Source organism: Oncorhynchus gorbuscha, linkage group LG05 (assembly GCF_021184085.1).
Source record: "Oncorhynchus gorbuscha isolate QuinsamMale2020 ecotype Even-year linkage group LG05, OgorEven_v1.0, whole genome shotgun sequence".
NCBI classification, from domain to species: Eukaryota; Metazoa; Chordata; class Actinopteri; order Salmoniformes; family Salmonidae; genus Oncorhynchus; species Oncorhynchus gorbuscha.
The window spans coordinates 73,361,608-73,383,919 of record NC_060177.1 but is presented as its reverse complement, the minus strand read 5'-3'; positions in this window follow the sequence as shown (position 1 = coordinate 73,383,919).

Here is a 22,312-nt window from a genome sequence, read left to right as displayed (position 1 = left end):
TCCTTGGGAGCAATTTACAAACGTACCACGTTCATCTGTACAAACATTAGTATGCAAGTATAAACACCATGGGACCATGCAGCCGTCATACCGCTCAGGAAGGAGACACGTTCTATCTCCTAGAGATTAATGTACTTTGGTGCAAAAAGTGCAAATCAATCCCATAACAACAGCAAAGGACCTTGTGAAGATGCTGGAGGAAACAGGTACAAAAGTATCTATATCCACAGTAAAACAAGTCCTATATAGACATAACCTGAAAGGCCGCTCAGCAAGGAAGAAGCCACTGCTCCAAGACTTCCATAAAAAAGCCAGACTACGGTTTGCAAGATTGTACTTTTTGGAGAAATGTCCTCTGGTCTGAGGAAACAAAAATATAACTGTTTGGTCATAATGACCATTGTTATGTTTGGTGGAAAATTGGAGACTTGCAAGCAAAAGAACACCATCCCAAACGTGAAGCATGTGGGTGGCAGCATCATGTTGTGGGGGTGCTTTGCTGCAGGAGGGACTGGTGCACTTCACAAAATAGATGGCATCATGAGGTAGGAAAATTATGTGGATATATTGAAGCAACATCTCAATACATCAGTCAGGAAGTTAAAGCTTGGTCGCAAAATGGGTCTTCCAAATGGACAATGACCCCAAGCATACTTCCAAAGTTGTGGCAAAATGACTTAATGACAACAAAGTCAAGGTGTTGGAGTGGCCATCACAAAGCCCCGACCTCAATCCTATAGAAAATTTGTGGGCAGAACTGAAAAAGAGTGTGCAAGCAAGGAGGCCTACAAACCTGACTCAGTTACACCAGCTCTGTCAGGAAGAATGGGCCAGAATTCACCCAACTTATTGTGGGAAGCTTGTGGGAGGCTACCTGAAACAATTGACCCAAGTTAAACAATTTAAAGGCAATGCTACCAAATACTAATTGAGTGTATGTAAACTTCTGACCCACTGGGAATGTGATGAAAGAAATAAAAGCTGAAATAAATCATTCTCTCTACTATTACTCTGACATTTCACATTCTTAAAATAAGGTGGTGATCCTAACTGAACTAAGAAAGGGAATATTTACTTGGATTAAATGTCAGGAATTGTGAAAAACTGAGTTTAAATGTATTTGGCTAAGGTGTATGTAAACTTCTGACTTCAACTGTAGATATTCCATAAAAATGATGCCGTTTCCAGCTACAATAGTCATTTACAACATTTTATTTTTTAAATTTGATTTATTTCACCTTTATTTAACCAGGTAGGCTAGTTGAGAACAAGTTCTCATTTGCAACTGCGACCTGGCCAAGATTAAGTGTAGCAAATTGACACATACAACAACACAGAGTTACACATGGAATAAACAAAACATACAGTCAATAATACAGTAGAACAAAATAAAACAAAACAAAAACATTAACAACGTCTACACTGTATCTCTGATCAATATGATGTTCTTTTAATGGACGAATAAAAATTCCTTTCAAAAACAAGGACATTTCTAAGTGACCCCAAACTTTTGAACGGTAGTGTAAATATTTAGAAAATCCTGTTTATCCATTGACACGTCCTAGATGATGGAAGTCAGACATAACCCCTTCGCCTGAAACACCCACAACATGGTCCCCCGTAGTGACCATATTCCCAAGCATCTCCTTGCAGTCAGACCTTTGATTTTGTGCCACCATGGCCCCTCTCTGAATGTCCGAGTGTGACCCCCTCCCCATGGGTTACTGCAGATAACCCCACCAGAATCCCCACCGGCTAGGTACAAGGTCATCAAGGTTCTCATTAGCCTTGTGTATTATGCTCTCCCTTTAGGGGGCTTTGGCTTTGCAGGACCAACCCTGCCAAGCAGCTTCAGAATCTGGAGAGGGCTTGGGCTTTGCAGGACCAACCCTGCCAGGCAGGCTCAGAATCTGGAGGGGCTTTGGCTTTGCAGGACCAACCCTGCCAAGCAGCCTCAGAATCTGGAGGGGCTTTGGCTTTGCAGGACCAACCCTGCCAAGCAGCCTCAGAATCTGGAGGGGCTTTGGCTTTGCAGGACCAACCCTGCCAAGCAGCCTCAGAATCTGGAGGGGCTTTGGCTTTGCAGGACCAACCCTGCCAAGCAGCCTCAGAATCTGGAGGGGCTTTGGCTTTGCAGGACCAACCCTGCCAAGCAGGCTCAGAATCTGGAGGGGCTTTGGCTTTGCAGGACCAACCTTGCCAGGCAGGCTCAGAATCTGGAGGGGCTTTGGCTTTGCAGGACCAACCCTGCCAGGCAGGCTCAGAATCTGGAGGGGCTTTGGCTTTGCAGGACCAACCCTGCCAGGCAGGCTAAGAATCTGGAGGGGCTTTGGCTTTGCAGGACCAACCCTGCCAGGCAGGCTCAGAATGTTGAGGGAGCAGTGTTGCTCTAGTTCTCTGACCACATTTTGGCTGCATACGGACCGCTTACAGCAAGCCCATAAAACAGTTAGGGGCTTCTCCTTAGTATCTGGGTCATCCAGGTTGGTGTTTAGGGTATAGGATTGTGGACCGTTCCATCAATACAGTACCATGAATAAATCAATTAGATGTATAATTTATTTTTTAAATGTAGTTCCCCATGATAGGACAATAAATCAATTAGATGTATAATTCATTTTTTAAATGTAGTTCCCCATGATAGGACAATAAATAAATTAGATGTATAATTTATTTTTTAAATGTAGTTCCCCATGATAGGACAATAAATAAATTAGATGTATAATTTATTTGAGAGATTCCTGCACTGTCAGAAATAGAAGCACAAGCATTTCGCTACACTCGCATTAACATCTGCTAACCATGTGTATGTGATACTGTGTATTGATACAGCACCACCTCTTGTACCTTATTTCTTAAGTAAAACGTCCAGGTTTAAAACAATTAAGGAACAGGAAAAAGTATAGTGATGCTAATGACAGGCCTAACCATCTTCTGGTAGATGGAAAGGCTTTCCCTAAAACCTTCTCAGTTAAATGTTAACTAGCTACAAAGTAGTCTATGCCAACCTGGTAGAATGATATCATGATTATTGCATCAATCCAGTGGCCATTTGTTTAGCAAACTCAACTTCATGGGCTACAGAAACACGGCAAACCGAACAGCAGTGCTCGATGCCTGCACACTTCAATTGAAGGGGAACGACACTTAAAAATCAAAATTTCAACAACAAAATCCCAGACATCAAAAGTGGTCTCTTATGTGTTTTAAGCACTGTTGTGGACTTACTACATCAAATTTTCTGTAAAAACATTTTTAAAACAGTGACAGAGCGAAAACCTGTTTGGAACATGTTGCCAAAATCTGAGTATACCCACTTCTTCAGGCACCACTACACCACTGCACACACACACTACACACAGACACACACACCACACACACACACATACAGTACACACCACACAAACTACACACAGACACACACACCACACACACACACATACAGTACACACCACACACACTACACACAGACACACACACCACACACACACACACATACAGTACACACCACACACACTGCACGCAGACACACACACCACACACACACACATACAGTACACACCACACACACTACACACAGACACACACACCACACACACACATACAGTACACACCACACACACACTACACACAGACACACACACCACACAAACATACATACAGTACACAACACACACACACTACACACAAACACACACACCACACAAACACACATACAGTACACACCACACACACACTACACACAGACACACACACCACACACACACACACTTCACACAGACCGCACAAACACACTCACACTACACACAGACACACATACAGTACACACCACACACACACTACACACAGACACACACACCACACAAACACACACACACTACACACAGACACACACACCACACAAACACACACACACTACACACAAACACACATAGTATACACCACACACACAGTATCACTCTATTTTCTCCTTTTTTATTTCATTGTCCGTGGCAACCATTAATTATCCCAGCCTTTCATATCGTCAGCCCATTTTTCCACTGTGTCAGCGTTTGCCCTCCACACAGTTTATTTTCCAATGTTAGATACATGTAATAGATATACAGACAGAGACTTTCTAGTCCACTGAGTGGTTATATATGGGTCAGGCTGAGCTGGGTCTGACCTGTTCCACGCCCTCACTCTCTGCTGCATGACAAATGCCTCCTCTAACCAGGCTAGATAGGCTGCAGGGAGTTAACCAGCAACAACCCCAGATCACCCTGTCCCAGACCCATTTCAAGGTGCTCTGGGTGATTTTTCTTTCTCCTGAGGAGAGGGACGGCGAGGGGGGTGGGAGTGATTCAAGGCAGTAAGCGGGTTGCGGATCACTGGCATCACACAGTAGCTCAGTCACTCAGTGGAGGAGGGGTTGGGGGGCTGAGTCCCTCCTGGCCTGCATGGACACCCTCTCCCACCCACTCCTGCCTCGTGGCCCCCTGGGGTTGCCAGTCCAAACAAAGCCCCTCAGTTCAAAGTGTGGCAGGGCGTGTTTGTTTTATAGTGCCAGGTAATGTCATTTAGGCAGTGTGGAGCCCGTGGGGAGTGCAACGTTTACAGTGCGCACAATAGCGGGGCTGTGGCCTCTACCTGTCATTGTTTCCCAGAAGGCATTGTGGGGGCTTTGATGCTTTAATGTGCTCTAGCGGACCTCCTCTCTCATGTTCGCTATTGAATTGTGGTGTGAATGAGACACTTACACAACATGACGCCCTTGTTGCGATCCGTTACTCTGTGGCGGAGTTGTGTTAGCGCATCCCTGTATGGTAACAGGACTAATATTGGCCTTTCCTGTTTCCCACAGAGTCTAACTGCCTGGCTGAGATGGTGTGGGGGCCTGGCGGGCGCATGCTTTCTCATGCGCTGCAAGCCAACCCGGCTACTGCGGAAGCACCGATAAATCAGCTTCAGGGTAAACACACAGACCAACCAAACGATCCAACGAGCCCCCCAAAAACCCTGCTCCACTAAGTAGTCTGCTGCTTAGATCCACCTTTGGATGTGGAATGTAGAACAATTTAGGGTTCATTGGTTAGTTTATGGAGTTAAAGGTCATTTGATGCAGGTTGTGATGTATGTCAACAATCGACAACGGCATGTTACTTCCAGAGACAGTTGGTTGTAACCTCTACAGTTGTGGTTATGATTATTAGCCTACATAGGGAAATCGAGGACACTGAGGAGGACTGACGCTATGGAAGGATATAATATATCATACAGAAAATAGAAGAGGTAAGAGAATAATCATCTGCTTATGAAAACACATTAACGATATACTATTAATCCCACTGACCAACACTATTTCCCTGATCCATTTTACCTATATAGAACAGCGTTCCAGACAGACACCTCATTAAGACACTGTGGTTCTCACAGGGTCCTGAAGATTAGTAGCCCTGGCTGGCTGGGCCCTGATTGCTGGCCCTAGCCTCAGACTGTCTCTGGGTGGGCTGAGTTAAAGTGTCCCTGAGGTCCCATTCGCCTGGAGTCTCCCACCCCAGCTCCCAGTGAGAGAGAGAGAGAGAGAGAGAGAGAGAGAGAGAGAGAGAGAGAGAGAGAGAGAGAGAGAGAGAGAGAGAGAGAGAGAGAGAGAGAGAGAGAGAGATTGAGAGAGAGAGAGAGAGAGAGATGTCCCCTCTTTAACAAGCAAACAGCAGCAGCGTGACTTTCTCACACTGCAGCACAGGCCCTAGCTGTCTGGGTCTGACACTCGCTCTCCCCTCTTTCAGTCCCTCTCTTCCTCAATCCCTGCATCCCTCCCCGCCACACATTCCTCCAGCACCCAGGCTTATTATTGGAGTGAATTTATAGGACCATTTATTTAACTGGATTTGAATGACATCGGTTCTGGTTGAGTTGGCCTAGTGCAAACTCCCGGGCCATTTGGGCCAGGGAAAACAGAACAGGGGATAAATCAAAACTGAGAGAGGAGGAGAGGGAGACGAGGAGAGGGAGAGAAAAAATAAAAAAGAGGGGAGGGACACTTTTCAGATTGTTGCTCTTTAATGCATGTCTGAGCAGTCGTAATGATAAAACAACATATTTTGTGTGTAGCAAAAATGTAATGGCAAGTGCTGCTTTTTTTTTTCTTTCTTTCTTTCTTTCTTTCTTTCCTTCTTTCTTTCCTTCTTTCTTTTTTTCTTTCTTTCTTTCTTTCTTTCTTTCTTTCTTTCTTGCCTTCTTTCATTCCTTCTTTCTTTCTTTCTTTTCTTCTTTCTTTCTTTCTTTCTTGCCTTCTGTCTTTCTTTCTCTCTCTCTCTCACTCTCCTTCTCTCTCTGTCTCTCTCTCTCGCTTTCTCTTTCTCTTTGCAAGTCTTTGTCTCTTTGCAGATCACTCTGCTGCCTGCCTGCCTTACACACAGGAATGTGTCAAGTTAAAGAAAGGAAGCATATTGCACAGCAACGAGAGGGCCAAGCCCTGGAGGCATGGGGGTGGGGGGTGGGGGGGATATGCCACAAGACACAAGTCGGAAGCCAATTAACAGGAAATACACCTCGGAGCACTGAGGGAGGCATTGAGGCAGACAGTAAGATGAAGGGTCCTCCACAGGAGGCCGGGAGTGCTCCCCAGCCCCTACTACAAACTCTCTAGTGTAACCTCCTCCACCCCCATCTCCCTAACTCCCTGCTCACACACATACACCAAACCCCACAGGTGTCATGGGCTGCTAATCATAGAGCAGAGGGGCAGAGAAGAGCTTCAGGGGAACAGTGTGTGTGGAGGGGGGGGGGATCTACAGTTTGTCTCTGTGTGAGGGGGACAAGGGGGATGTGCTGTAGTGGAGAGAGGATATGGGCAGGATGAATCAAGTGGACCACCCAGTCACTGCTGGATCCACAATCCATCTCCTCCTACGTCACGATGCTTCTACATCAGGCTGTACTGATACACAATGCACATCCCAGATCCATGTCTCCCTCTCACAGAGACACTAACAGCAGGGGGAGCTATACAGCTAACTGATAACACTGTTCAGTTCACAGGGCTCTGACTGGAGAGGGAGGGAGGGCTGAGCAGAAGTGTCTGGTCTGGTCCAACCCCTCTGAGGCCCTGGGCAGGCTGGGGTGTGATTAGTGTCCCTTAGCCCTGACAGAGGCCCCTGTGGTGGGCTGGGGTAGGGTAGGGTCTGGGGGATGAGTATGAGCATCAGTAAGGAAGGTACAGTATGGGGAATGTGTATTGTTGTTAGAGGCAGGGATTCAGTTTGGGTGTTGTTTAGGGTTAGGGTTAGAGTTGAGTCTAGGGTTAGAGTTGAGGCTATTGTTGAGTCTTGGGTTAGAGATGAGGCAAGAGATGAGGCTACAGATCCGTGTGTGTGTGTGTGTGTGTGTGTGTGTGTGTGTGTGTGTGTGTGTGTGTGTGTGTGTGTGTGTGTGTGTGTGTGTGTGTGTGTGTGTGTGTGTGTGTGTGTGTGTGTGTGTGTGTGTGTGTGTGTGTGTGTGTGTGTGTGTGTGTGTGTGTGTGTGTATATATTCCCATGAGATCAAATGCTCTGCCCACAAAAACTATTTGCTAGGCTTGCAGCCTGGTATCTGTCGCTGCCTCGGTAAGAAACATTTCAACAGACACACTCATTAGAGGTCTCGGGGTGGTTTCTCTGTTTGGGGTCCATACATCAGTCATTTCAGACCCTCCACTGTTTCAGCTGAACACAAGTCTGCTTTTCCATCACAACACAGCTGCGAGCACACACACACAGAAAAGTGTGAGTACCTCACACACCCACAGCTCAACACAGCTTTGTCCTTGGGTCAGTAAGTGGGAAAAGATGGAGTCGGCCGTTCTCACCATTCAAAGCTTAAACAACCAGCAGCAGGAATCCCATTGGGAAAACTTTATTTACACGTTTGTCGAGGGCAGAACCCAACTTGTTGTTCGCTATCAAAATAATTAACTTTTTCTACTTCGTGAGCAGGAAATATAAAGCATGACAACTGTGTCAAAAACACAATACACAGTGTAATACACAAATACTGTAATGCATAGCATTATCCAATTTCAGACTTAGGACCAGATTAGCATAAAATGGTTGCCAAACTATGCTATTGCTAGCCTTATCTTAATTATTTTGTTCCTACAGAATAGACTAATGTCCGCTCTGCTTCATTGGTACTCAGGCCCCTCCAGCCCTCCCAGGCCAGGCTAAAGTTTAGACTGAGGCTATAGGCTTCAACAGCTTCAACACCTCGGAAGCCCAGTACCCTCCACTCTACATCCCACTGCTCTCCACTACCCTCCACTCTACTACCCTCCACTCTACATCCCACTGCTCTCCACTACCCTCCACTCTACATCCCACTGCTCTCCACTACCCTCCACTCTACTACCCTCCACTCTACATCCCACTGCTCTCCACTACCCTCCACACCACATCCCACTGCTCTCCACTACCCTCCACTCTACATCCCACTGCTCTCCACTACCCTCCACTCCACATCCCACTGCTCTCCATTACCCTCCACTCTACTACCCTCCACTCTACCTCCCACTGCTCTCCACTACCCTCCACTCCACATCCCACAGCTCTCCACTACCCTCCACTCTACATCCCACTGCTCTCCACTACCCTCCACTCCACATCCCACTGCTCTCCATTACCCTCCACTCTACTACCCTCCACTCTACATCCCACTGGTCTCCACTACCCTCCACTCCACATCCCACTGGTCTCCACTACCCTCCACTCTACATCCCACTGCTCTCCACTACCCTCCACTCCACTACCCTCCACTCTACATCCCACTGCTCTCCACTACCCTCCACTCTACATCCCACTGCTCTCCACTACCCTCCACTCTACATCCCACTGCTCTCCACTACCCTCCACTCTACTACCCTCCACTCTACATCCCACTGCTCTCCACTACCCTCCACACCACATCCCACTGCTCTCCACTGCCATCCACTCTACATCCCACTGCTCTCCACTACCCTCCACTCTACATCCCACTGCTCTCCACTACCCTCCACTCCACATCCCACTGCTCTCCACTACCCTCCACTCTACATCCCACTGCTCTCCACTCTACTACCCTCCACTCTACATCCCACTGCTCTCCACTACCCTCCACTCTACATCCCACTGCTCTCCACTACCCTCCACTCCACATCCCACTGCTCTCCACTACCCTCCACTCTACATCCCACTGCTCTCCACTACTCTCCACTCCACATCCCACTGCTCTCCACTACCCTCCACTCTACTACCCTGCACTCTACATCCCACTGCTCTCCACTACCCTCCACTCTACTACCCTCCACTCTACATCCCACTGCTCTCCACTACCCTCCACTCTACATTCCACTGCTGTCCACTACCCTCCACTCTACTACCCTCCACTCTACATCCCACTGCTCTCCACTACCCTCCACTCTACATCCCACTGCTCTCCACTACCCTCCACTCTACTACCCTCCACTCTACATCCCACTGCTCTCCACTACCCTCCACTCTACATCCCACTGCTCTCCACTACTCTCCACTCCACATCCCACTGCTCTCCACTACCCTCCACTCCACATCCCACTGCTCTCCACTACCCTCCACTCTACTACCCTCCACTCTACATCCCACTGCTCTCCACTACCCTCCACTCTACTACCCTCCACTCTACAGCCCACTGCTCTCCACTACCCTCCACTCTACATTCCACTGCTCTCCACTACCCTCCACTCTACTACCCTCCACTCTACATCCCACTGCTCTCCACTCTACATCCCACTGCTCTCCACTACCCTCCACTCTACTACCCTCCACTCTACATCCCACTGCTCTCCACTACCCTCCACTCTACATCCCACTGCTCTCCACTACCCTCCACTCTACTACCCTCCACTCTACATCCCACTGCTCTCCACTACCCTCCACTCTTCATTCCACTGCTCTCCACTACCCTCCACTCTACTACCCTCCACTCTACATCCCACTGCTCTCCACTACCCTCCACTCTACATCCCACTGCTCTCCACTACCCTCCACTCTACTACCCTCCACTCTACATCCCACTGCTCTCCACTACCCTCCACTCTACTACCCTCCACTCTACATCCCACTGCTCTCCACTACCCTCCACACCACATCCCACTGCTCTCCACTACCCTCCACTCTACATCCCACTGCTCTCCACTACCCTCCACTATACATCCCACTGCTCTACACTACCCTCCACTCTACATCCCACTGCTCTCCACTACCCTCCACTCTACATCCCACTGCTCTCCACTACCCTCCACTATACATCCCACTGCTCTACACTACCCTCCACTCTACATCCCACTGCTCTACACTACCCTCCACTATACATCCCACTGCTCTACACTACCCTCCACTCTACTACCCTCCACTCTACATCCCACTGCTCTCCACTACCCTCCACTCTACATCCCACTGCTCTCCACTACCCTCCACTCTACTACCCTCCACTCCACATCCCACTGCTCTCCACTACCCTCCACTCCACTACCCTCCACTCTACATCCCACTGCTCTCCACTACCCTCCGCTCTACATCCCACTGCTCTCCACTACCCTCCACTCCACATCCCACTGCTCTCCACTACCCTCCACTCTACTACCCTCCACTCTACATCCCACTGCTCTCCACTACCCTCCACTCTACATCCCACTGCTCTCCACTACCCTCCGCTCTACATCCCACTGCTCTCCACTACCCTCCACTCCACATCCCACTGCTCTCCACTACCCTCCACTCTACTACCCTCCACTCTACATCCCACTGCTCTCCACTACCCTCCACTCTACATCCCACTGCTCTCCACTACCCTCCACTCTACTACCCTCCACTCTACATCCCACTGCTCTCCACTACCCTCCACTCTACATCCCACTGCTCTCCACTACTCTCCACTCCACATCCCACTGCTCTCCACTACCCTCCACTCCACATCCCACTGCTCTCCACTACCCTCCACTCTACTACCCTCCACTCTACATCCCACTGCTCTCCACTACCCTCCACTCTACTACCCTCCACTTTACATCCCACTGCTCTCCACTACCCTCCACTCTACATTCCACTGCTCTCCACTACCCTCCACTCTACTACCCTCCACTCTACATCCCACTGCTCTCCACTACCCTCCACTCTACATCCCACTGCTCTCCACTACCCTCCACTCTACTACCCTCCACTCTACATCCCACTGCTCTCCACTACCCTCCACTCCACTACCCTCCACTCTAGACCCCCATGGCCTAACACCCTGATACTCTGACCCAATGCTCCTGTCAGAGTGAGACCCCCATGGCCTAACACCCTGATACTCTGACCCAATGCTCCTGTCAGAGTGAGACCCACTGAGAGCATTCCAGCAGTGGGGGTCGAGGGGCTGGTCAGTGGGGGGTGGTGGGAGAGCAGTGGGGGACTGGTGGGGGGCAGTGGGGGAGTGATGGGGGAGCAGAGACCACCACCCACCGTGCATTCCATACTTGTTGATCCTCTGGAAAGCTCGCTACTGGCTAATTTGCATCAGTAAACAGGCGAGTGGCTTCCTCAAAGGCCCATGGGCAATAGTGCATGATGCAGGAATACCTCTTAAGGTGTGTGTGTGTGTGTGTGTGTGTGTGTGTGTGTGTGTGTGTGTGTGTGTGTGTGTGTGTGTGTGTGTGTGTGTGTGTGTGTGTGTGTGTGTGTGTGTGTGTGTGTGTGTGTGTGTGTGTGTGTGTGTGTGTGTGTGTGTGTGTGTGTGTGTTCAGATAGCCTGCCACCCAGGGAGACATGGCAGGTAAATATTTTGAGGCGAGCTGAAGTGGACTGATGCCCAGATAGGTGACCATCTATCTCAAGCCTGCACTCAGACAGCCAGGCCTGCTAGTGATCTGGTAGATGAAGACACCTGATACAGCATTAGGAACACTACTCCTCTTTGATGCTGAGGGCACCACAGCACACCATAAACACCAACTTGAACCAAAGTGTGTGTGCGAAAGATCTACCTCAAGGTGAGTAGTTGTGTATCTGGGGGCAACTTGAGCAACACAGACGTATCTGCATTCCAAATGGCATCCTATTCCCTACATAGTGTACTACTTTTGACCAAAAGCTGTACTATGTAGGGAATGGGGTGCCATTTGGGGTGAAGCATTACTCATCGCTCCTGAGAGGCGCTCCCCCTCAGAGTTCCCCTCTATGGTCATGCAGTTTGGTTTGGTTCTGATGTAATTCAGTACAGATACAGGCTTTGGACCCTGAAGGCCAAACACTGACTGTGTGAATGCCAGGAATCAGTGAATCCGCAAGGATTTTCTCCTACAAATATCTCCCCCTCTTCTCTCTCTCTCTACCCCCTTTCTCCCCTTTCTCTACCCATCATGAGGTGCCAGGTGCTCTTACACTCCCGTACCACATAGGGGAGCTACAGCTTTTTACAAATCATCCTGCAGACAGACAGACAGACAGACAGACAGACAGACAGACAGACAGACAGACAGACAGACAGACAGACAGACAGACAGACAGACAGACAGACAGACAGACAGACAGACAGACAGACAGACAGACAGACAGACAGACAGACAGACAGACAGACAGACAGACAGACAGACAGACAGACAGACAGACAGACAGACAGACAGACAGACAGAATCCAATCTGTCCAGCACTCCCCTGCTATCCAACGAACACAAGTTTGGAAATTGTATTGAAAGTCAAAACTAAAATGCAAGTCACTCGCCCGAAAATTTGATATTGGAGGGATCAAAAATATGAAGATGGGTGAAATCATGTTATCAAATTACAAATAATATGCACATCATGCATGAGAGGAGGACTCTACTTTGGTAACCAGTTTATAATAGCAATAAGGCACCTTGGAGGTTTGTGATATATGGCCAATTGAGACCATGGCTAAGGGCTGTGTCTTAGCTCTCCTCGTTGCGTCGTGCATAAGAACAGCCCTTAGCCATGGTATATTGTCCATATACCACACCCCTCGGGCCTTATTGCATAAATATACCAAAATATACAACTTTAACATTTGCTGATATAAACTGCTTATAACTAAATGAGAGATCCAAAAAGGATTGACTACAGTGCTAATAACAGTGGGTGTTTACTCATACAGGGAACTCCATATCAGTTGCTTCCTTTCATATAACTCTGTCACATGGAAAAGGAAAATAACAAATAGAAATGTTTTTAAAACCTGTTCTATCATATGTAATCACATCTCTGTAGCTATGAGAGTGCTATAAGAGAAAGACTACGTGCTACGACATAAATATCATTACATTCAATCTGGGCCAACCTGGGCAACCTCTCAAAACTCACTGTACGAATGAGGACAAATGACCTGAGAAATCAGACCCAAACATAGACCCCCCCGACCCCACTTTTCATTCAAGTGTTTAGCCTTTTCTACTGTAACCACAATGGGAGGTTGCTAGAAATGTGTGATCGAGAAGGATGTTTTGTTGTCTGAGTATCTCAGCTCATTAGTCACAGATTTCACATGTATTTTCCACAGTGTGAATGGGAATGAACAAACGATGTGGGCTCCTGAAATGTAGGTGAAGGAAGTAACATTATTGAATAAACACTTGTTTTAAAAGGTAGTCTGATTTGCTTATGACTATTACATACTTTGCTAAGAAATGTATTCTTCTATTGTGGGCCTCTAATACCCCTCCTACATTTAAAATGTGGACTGACCAGATTGTGGATGTTCTTCCTCTTGAAAAGCTCACTTATGACCTCCACAAGAGACAGCCCAAGTTTGATAGACTCTGGTCTCCACTATTCAACTATATTTCAAACTGGACAGAGTGAACGCGGTGACTAGGGAAATGCGCAGATACAGTACATGTTGTGTCAGGTACTGTAAAACCTAAAAACAAATTATTGGCCCGTCGTCTCAGCGAGTGCTTGAAAATGTATGTATGTATGTATGTATGCATATATGTATATATATATATATATATGTACCAAGGAAAATATATAGATTAAGAAAAATAAATGCTTTTATTTGACTTTATCATTCATTTTAATTTAAATTTTATTTTTTCAAATGTATTATTATTTTTTTGACTTTTTCTTTTTTTAAAGCCTGTCACATCTGTGAATGTGGAATGTGTTTTGTTGGTTGATTGAAAAACAAGAAAATTTAATAAAACTTTAAATTGAAAAAAAATAAAAGGTAGTCTGAGGAAAACCAATTTTTTTTAAACACAATGCTTTCTAAGAGTAGAGCACTAATGTCCCATCTCAAAGGAGAAACCTCCTGTATAGGATAATGCTAAGGTGGCTGTACAAAAATGTGACTAAAGGCTCTGAGCAAAGAGGAGGAAGGCAGACCATTGCTATGGCCAATGTTCACTGCAAGGTAAGCACACTGTAGACAGTAACACAGTGTACCTGTAGAAAGTAGACAGAAACATACTGTATGAAGACCTGGAGACCTTAGACTGCAGACATTACAATTTTGTATGACGGCAATTCTGTATGACAGTAAACAGACTGTATGAAGCCTGTAGACAGTAACATACTTGTATGAAGGCCTGTAGACAGTAACATACTGTATGAAGGCCTGTAGACAGTAGACAGTAACATACTGTATGAAGGCCTGTAGACAGTAGACAGTAACATACTGTATGAAGGCCTGTAGACAGTAGACAGTAACATACTGTATTAAGGCCTGTAGACAGTAACATACTGTATTAAGGTCTGTAGACAGTAGACAGTAACATACTGTATGAAGGCCTGTAGACAGTAGACAGTAACATACTTGTATGAAAACCTGTAGACAGTAGACAGTAACATACTGTATGAAGGACTGTAGACAGTAGACAGTAACATACTGTATGAAGGCCTGTAGACAGTAGACAGTAACATACTGTATGAAGGCCTGTAGACAGTAGACAGTAACATACTGTATTAAGGCCTGTAGACAGTAACATACTGTATGAAGGTCTGTAGACAGTAGACAGTAACATACTGTATGAAGGCCTGTAGACAGTAGACAGTAACATACTGTATTAAGGCCTGTAGACAGTAGACAGTAACATACTGTATGAAGGCCTGTAGACAGTAGACAGTAACATACTTGTATGAAAACCTGTAGACAGTAAACAGTAACATACTGTATAAAGGCCTGTAGACAGTAGACAGTAACATACTGTATTAAGGCCTGTAGACAGTAGACAGTAACATACTGTATGAAGGCCTGTAGACAGTAGACAGTAACATACTTGTATGAAAACCTGTAGACAGTAGACAGTAACATACTGTATAAAGGCCTGTAGACAGTAGACAGTAACAAACTGTATTAAGGCCTGTAGACAGTAGACAGTAACATACTGTATGAAGGCCTGTAGACAGTAACATACTGGATGAAGGTCTGTAGACAGTAGACAGTAACATACTGTATGAAGGCCTGTAGACAGTAGACAGTAACATACTGTGTGAAGACCATAGACAGTAGACAGTAACATACTGTGTGACGACCATAGACAGTAGACAGTAACATACTGTGTGAAGACCATAGACAGTAGACAGTAACATACAGTATGAAGACTGTAGACAGTAGACAGTAACATGCTGTGTGAAGACCATAGACAGTAGACAGTAACATACTGTATGAAGACTGTAGACAGTAGACAGTAACATACTGTATGAAGACTGTAGACAGTAACATACTGTGTGAACACTGTAGACAGTAGACAGTAACATACTGTATGAAGACTGTAGACAGTAACATACTGTGTGAACACTGTAGACAGTAGACAGTAACATACTGTGTGAAGACCATAGACAGTAGACAGTAACATACTGTATGAAGACTGTAGACAGTAACATACTGTGTGAACACTGTAGACAGTAGACAGTAACATACTGTATGAAGACTGTAGACAGTAACATACTGTGTGAACACTGTAGACAGTAGACAGTAACATACTGTATGAAGACTGTAGACAGTAACATACTGTGTGAAGACCATAGACAGTAGACAGTAACATACTGTATGAAGACCATAGACAGAAGACAGTAGCATACTGTATGAAGACTGTAGACAGTAGACAGTAACATGCTGTGTGAAGACCATAGACAGTAGACAGTAACATACTGTATGAAGACCATTGACAGTAGACAGTAACATACTGTATGAAGACTGTAGACAGTAGACAGTAACATACTGTGTGAAGAACATAGACAGTAGACAGTAACATACTGTATGAAGACTGTAGACAATAACATACTGTATGAAGACCATAGACAGTAGACGGTAACATACTGTATGAAGACTGTGGACAGTAGACAGTAACATACTGTATGAAGACTGTAGACAGTAGACAGTAACATACTGTATGAAGACTGTAGACAGTAGACAGTAACATACTGTGTGAAGAGCATAGACAGTAGACAGTAACATACTGTATGAAGCCTGTAGACAGTAGACAGTAACATACTGTATAAAGGCCTGTAGACAGTAGACAGTAACATACTGTATTAAGGCCTGTAGACAGTAGACAGTAACATACTGTATAAAGGCCTGTAGACAGTAGACAGTAACATACTGTATTAAGGCCTGTAGACAGTAGACAGTAACATACTGTATGAAGGTCTGTAGACAGTAGACAGTAGACAGTAACATACTGTATGAAGCCTGTAGACAGTAGACAGTAACATACTGTATAAAGGCCTGTAGACAGTAGACAGTAACATACTGTATTAAGGCCTGTAGACAGTAGACAGTAACATACTGTATAAAGGCCTGTAGACAGTAGACAGTAACATACTGTATTAAGGCCTGTAGACAGTAGACAGTAACATACTGTATGAAGGTCTGTAGACCATAGACAGTAGACAGTAACATACTGTATGAAGGCCTGTAGACAGTAGACAGTAACATACTGTGTGAAGACCATAGACAGTAGACAGTAACATACTGTATGAAGACCATAGACAGTAGACAGTAACATACTGTATGAAGACCATAGACAGTAGACAGTAACATACTGTGTGAAGATCATAGACAGTAGACAGTAACATACTGCATGAAGACTGTAGACAGTAGACAGTAACATACTGTGTGAAGACCATAGATAGTAGACAGTAACATACTGTATGAAGACTTTAGACAGTAGACAGTAACATACTGTATGAAGACTGTAGACAGTAGACAGTAACATACTGTGTGAAGACCATAGACAGTAGACAGTAACATACTGTATGAAGACCATAGACAGTAGACAGTAACATACTGTATGAAGGCCTGTAGACAGTAGACAGTAACATACTGTGTGAAGACCATAGACAGTAGACAGTAACATACTGTATGAAGACCATAGACAGTAGACAGTAACATACTGTATGAAGGCCTGTAGACAGTAGACAGTAATATGATGTGTGAAGACCATAGACAGTAGACAGTAACATACTGTATGAAGACTGTAGACAGTAGACAGTAACATACTGTATGAAGACCATAGACAGTAGACAGTAACATACTGTATGAAGACTGTAGACAGTAAACAGTAACATACTGTATGAAGGCCTGTAGACATTAGACAGTAACATACTGTATGAACACCATAGACAGTAGACAGTAACATACTGTATGAAGACTGTAGACAGTAGACAGTAACATACTGTATGAAGGCCTGTAGACAGTAGACAGTAACATACTGTATGAAGACCATAGACAGTAGACAGTAACATACTGTGTGAAGACCTGTAGACAGTAGACAGTAACATACTGTATTAAGGTCTGTAGACAGTAGACAGTAACATACTGTATGAAGGCCTGTAGACAGTAAAATACTGTATGAAGGTCTGTAGACAGGAGACAGTAGACAGTAACATACTGTGTGAAGATCATAGACAGTAGACAGTAACATACTGCATGAAGACTGTAGACAGTAGACAGTAACATACTGTGTGAAGACCATAGATAGTAGACAGTAACATACTGTATGAAGACTTTAGACAGTAGACAGTAACATACTGTATGAAGGCCTGTAGACAGTAACATACTGTATGAAGGCCTGTAGACAGTAGACAGTAACATACTGTATGAAGACCATAGACAGTAGACAGTAACATACTGTATGAAGACTGTAGACAGTAGACAGTAACATACTGTATGAAGGCCTGTAGACAGTAGACAGTAACATACTGTATGAAGACCATAGACAGTAGACAGTAACATACTGTGTGAAGACCTGTAGACAGTAGACAGTAACATACTGTATGAAGACTGTAGACAGTAGACAGTAACATACTGTGTGAAGACCTGTAGACAGTAGACAGTAACATACTGTATGAAGACTGTAGACAGTAGACAGTAACATACTGTATGAAGACCATAGACAGTAGACAGTAACATACTGTATGAAGGCCTGTAGACAGTAGACAGTAACATACTGTATGAAGACCATAGACAGTAGACAGTAACATACTGTATGAAGGCATGTAGACAGTAGACAGTAACATAATGTATGAAGACCATAGACAGTAGACAGTAACATACTGTGTGAAGACCTGTAGACAGTAGACAGTAACATACTGTATGAAGACTGTAGACAGTAGACAGTAACATACTGTATGAAGACCATAGACAGTAGACAGTAACATACTGTATGAAGGTCTGTAGACAGTAGACAGTAACATACTGTATGAAGACCATAGACAGTAGACAGTAACATACTGTGTGAAGACCTGTAGACAGTAGACAGTAACATACTGTATGAAGACTGTAGACAGCAGACAGTAACATACTGTATGAAGACCATAGACAGTAGACAGTAACATACTGTATGAAGGCCTGTAGACAGTAGACAGTAACATACTGTATGAAGACCATAGACAGTAGACAGTAACATACTGTATGAAGACTGTAGACAGTAGACAGTAACATACTGTATGAAGACCATAGACAGTAGACAGTAACATACTGTATGAAGGCCTGTAGACAGTAGACAGTAACATACTGTATGAAGACCATAGACAGTAGACAGTAACATACTGTATGAAGACTGTAGACAGTAGACAGTAACATACTGTATGAAGACCATAGACAGTAGACAGTAACATACTGTATGAAGGCCTGTAGACAGTAGACAGTAACATACTGTATGAAGGCCTGTAGACAGTAGACAGTAACATACTGTGTGAAGACCATAGACAGTAGACAGTAACATACTGTATGAAGACCTGTAGACAGTAACATACTGTGTGAAGACCATAGACAGTAGACAGTAACATACTGTATGAAGACCTGTAGACAGTAACATACTGTGTGAAGGCCTGTAGACAGTAGACAGTAACATACTGTATGAAGACCATAGACAGTAGACAGTAACATACTGTATGAAGACTGTAGACAGTAGACAGTAACATACTGTATGAAGACCATAGACAGTAGACAGTAACATACTGTATGAAGGCCTGTAGACAGTAGACAGTAACATACTGTATGAAGGCCTGTAGACAGTAGACAGTAACATGCTGTGTGAAGACCATAGACAGTAGACAGTAACATACTGTATGAAGACCTGTAGACAGTAGACAGTAACATACTGTGTGAAGACTATAGACAGTAGACAGTAACATACTGTGTGAAGACCATAGACAGTAGACAGTAACATACTGTATAAAGACCTACAAAGAGCAGACAGAGTAACAATATTAATTCTCATCATACACTGTATGCAGTAGGTTTCTTATACTGTATCTGAAAGTATATTTTGATCAATTTAAATCAGTTCTAAATTACTTTCAAACATACAAACACACATGTTGTAATAGCAGAGCTTTAATAATCATCTCCATTCATTTTGGGACAGGTCAAAAATAATTATATTTGTCATCCAGTTTTAACCAACATTTGAAATATTAGTAATTGTTTGTAGTTCACGTTTTCAAAAATGTATCTCACAAAAGTTGACAAATGAATACATAACATTATTCCTCAAATTATGAATGAATGCATCATTGGAAGAAGATATGGATAGTTGAAATGTATTAATGTGATTGAAAATAACAAAAGAAATGTACATAACATTAGTGCTGGATCACATTTCTGTTCAAATAAGTCTAATGAAGGACAATTACGCTATATAGATATTATTGATAAATGATAGACATTATAGATTTTGTTTTGATATATATATATATATGTATATATATATATGAAAGTGATGAAAACAAGCAATAGACAATATATAATATGTATATGTTCTTGAAATATATCAATTAATGTGTATTCATTAAATATTAAATATATTAATTAAATATTAGAATACTTTTTAACAACTCAGTTAATTACATTTTAATCTTTATTAATTTTACACACAAAAGTAACAACAAATTGATAATTTTATGAACAGAGTATTTTTGTGTTTGTAAATCTAACAGCTGAGCCGAGGGAACTCTTTCATTAAAAACAGGACATGTAATCTGGATCCTTTGTTTTCCTTCTGGGTGCAAATGTTCCTCGCTGCCACGACAACAGGCTAATGGATGCAAATGGAGGAAGTGTTTGACATCACGAACACAACAGTCCTGCTTGTGTTAGAGTTAGGAGCCATGTAGTCATGTGGTCTGCCTCTGCCTGCCTGACCAGGGTTGCATCCCAAATGGCATCCTATTCCCTATATAGTACACTACTTTTGACAAGGGCCCATAGGATTCAGGTAGTGGTCAGAGGTAGTGCACTATGAAGGAAATAGGGTACCATTTGGGATGCAACCAAGGCCACGTAGTCCCCCCATTATCTGGACCAGACCCCCAGACCCCGGACAACTAGAGAGGTTTCTATAACTGTCCGGTTAGGGGTGAGAGAGTTTAGCCCCCAAGTGAACACAAGGCAACATGCCATAATCCTCCCATCACCTAATGTTACACTGCACTGGGTCTGCAATTAGCCAGTTAGCCTAAGACACCAACACCTCATTGAGATATAGGGCTAAGGCTGGGACTGGAGCTCTGAGGTGGGGTCCCTGGCACTGGGCTAGGTATGGAGCTCGTGGCCCATATACACTAAATGTTTCAGAGTAGGAGTGCTTAGCTAGGATCAGTTTGACTTTTTAAATCATAATGAATAAGATAGGCCCTGAGCTTGGGCCCAGCCCTGGGCTGCTAGTGGTGGTGCAGTCAGGCAGGTTTCCATGGCTGTGTGCCGACCGGCCCGGGCCTGGCCACATGGTCCCTCATCTCTCACTGTCAAAACGCTGGCGAGAAAGAGATCAAAACAACATGTGGTGGTGGGGATGGCCTGAGATGATGAATCACTGTAATCAGTAGCAGGCGGCCCACGCTGCTTTCCCATTGGTTGAGCCCAACGAGCTGAGGTTTCAATGGATTACCTGAGCCGCAAAGTGACAGGCTGCACACAGTAGGATCTGTGACCTGGATCACCATCCGAGACTGGGTCTAAGGCAGCAACAGATCTGAGCAAGCTACATAACATCATATATCCCCTCTTCTTTACCATGGAGCTGAGTCCATAGCACAGGTACAGTATACTGTGCTGTGGAGACTCTCTGAATGCAGGCAGTGGTGAAGGGGAAGAGGCCGGGGAGAAATTGCAGGATGGCAGGTAGCCTAGTGGTTAGCGTGTTGGACCAGTAACCAAAAGGTCGCTAATTTGAATCCCGGAGCCAACAAGGTGAAGAATCTGTTGTTGTTCCCTTGAGCAAAGCATTTAACCCTAATTGCTCCAGGGTCACTGTTGATAATGGCAGATCCTGGCTGTGACCCCCCTCTCCAAGGGTGTTTCGGGTTGGGATATGCAAAAAACACATTTTCAATAATACACACTTGTACATGTATGAAATAGGACAAATATAAGCACACACCAAATTATTATTTAAACATGTCCGTTATCAGGTGACCCTGGGCAGAGTTATGGAAGGGAATTCCTGGGGCTTTGGAATTGGATTGGCCCCCATTCTCCACATTGTGTGTAGGGCCCATGTGACTTCCTGCTCTTCATCTGGGGAAGGCAGCGGTGTGGTGGAAGAGGAGCACAGGAAGCAGCAATAATATTTCCCCTCTCTCTCGCCTCCCAGACGGCTATGCCTAAACAAAAAGCCATATTGTAGCTAATTTTCCTGTCTCCTCCACTATGCGTTTCCAGTACAGGCGATGGCCTGTGTGTTATAGGGGGGTTAGCATTCCAGAGACTGAATCTCTACCCTTCTGATCCCCAGTTTCACTGTCTGGGCTCTGTGTGGGGTGCGCGGGGATCTCATCCCACCGTCACAGAACAAAATGGCACTTTAAAATCAGTAGTCATTGTGTTACCCTCCCCAAGG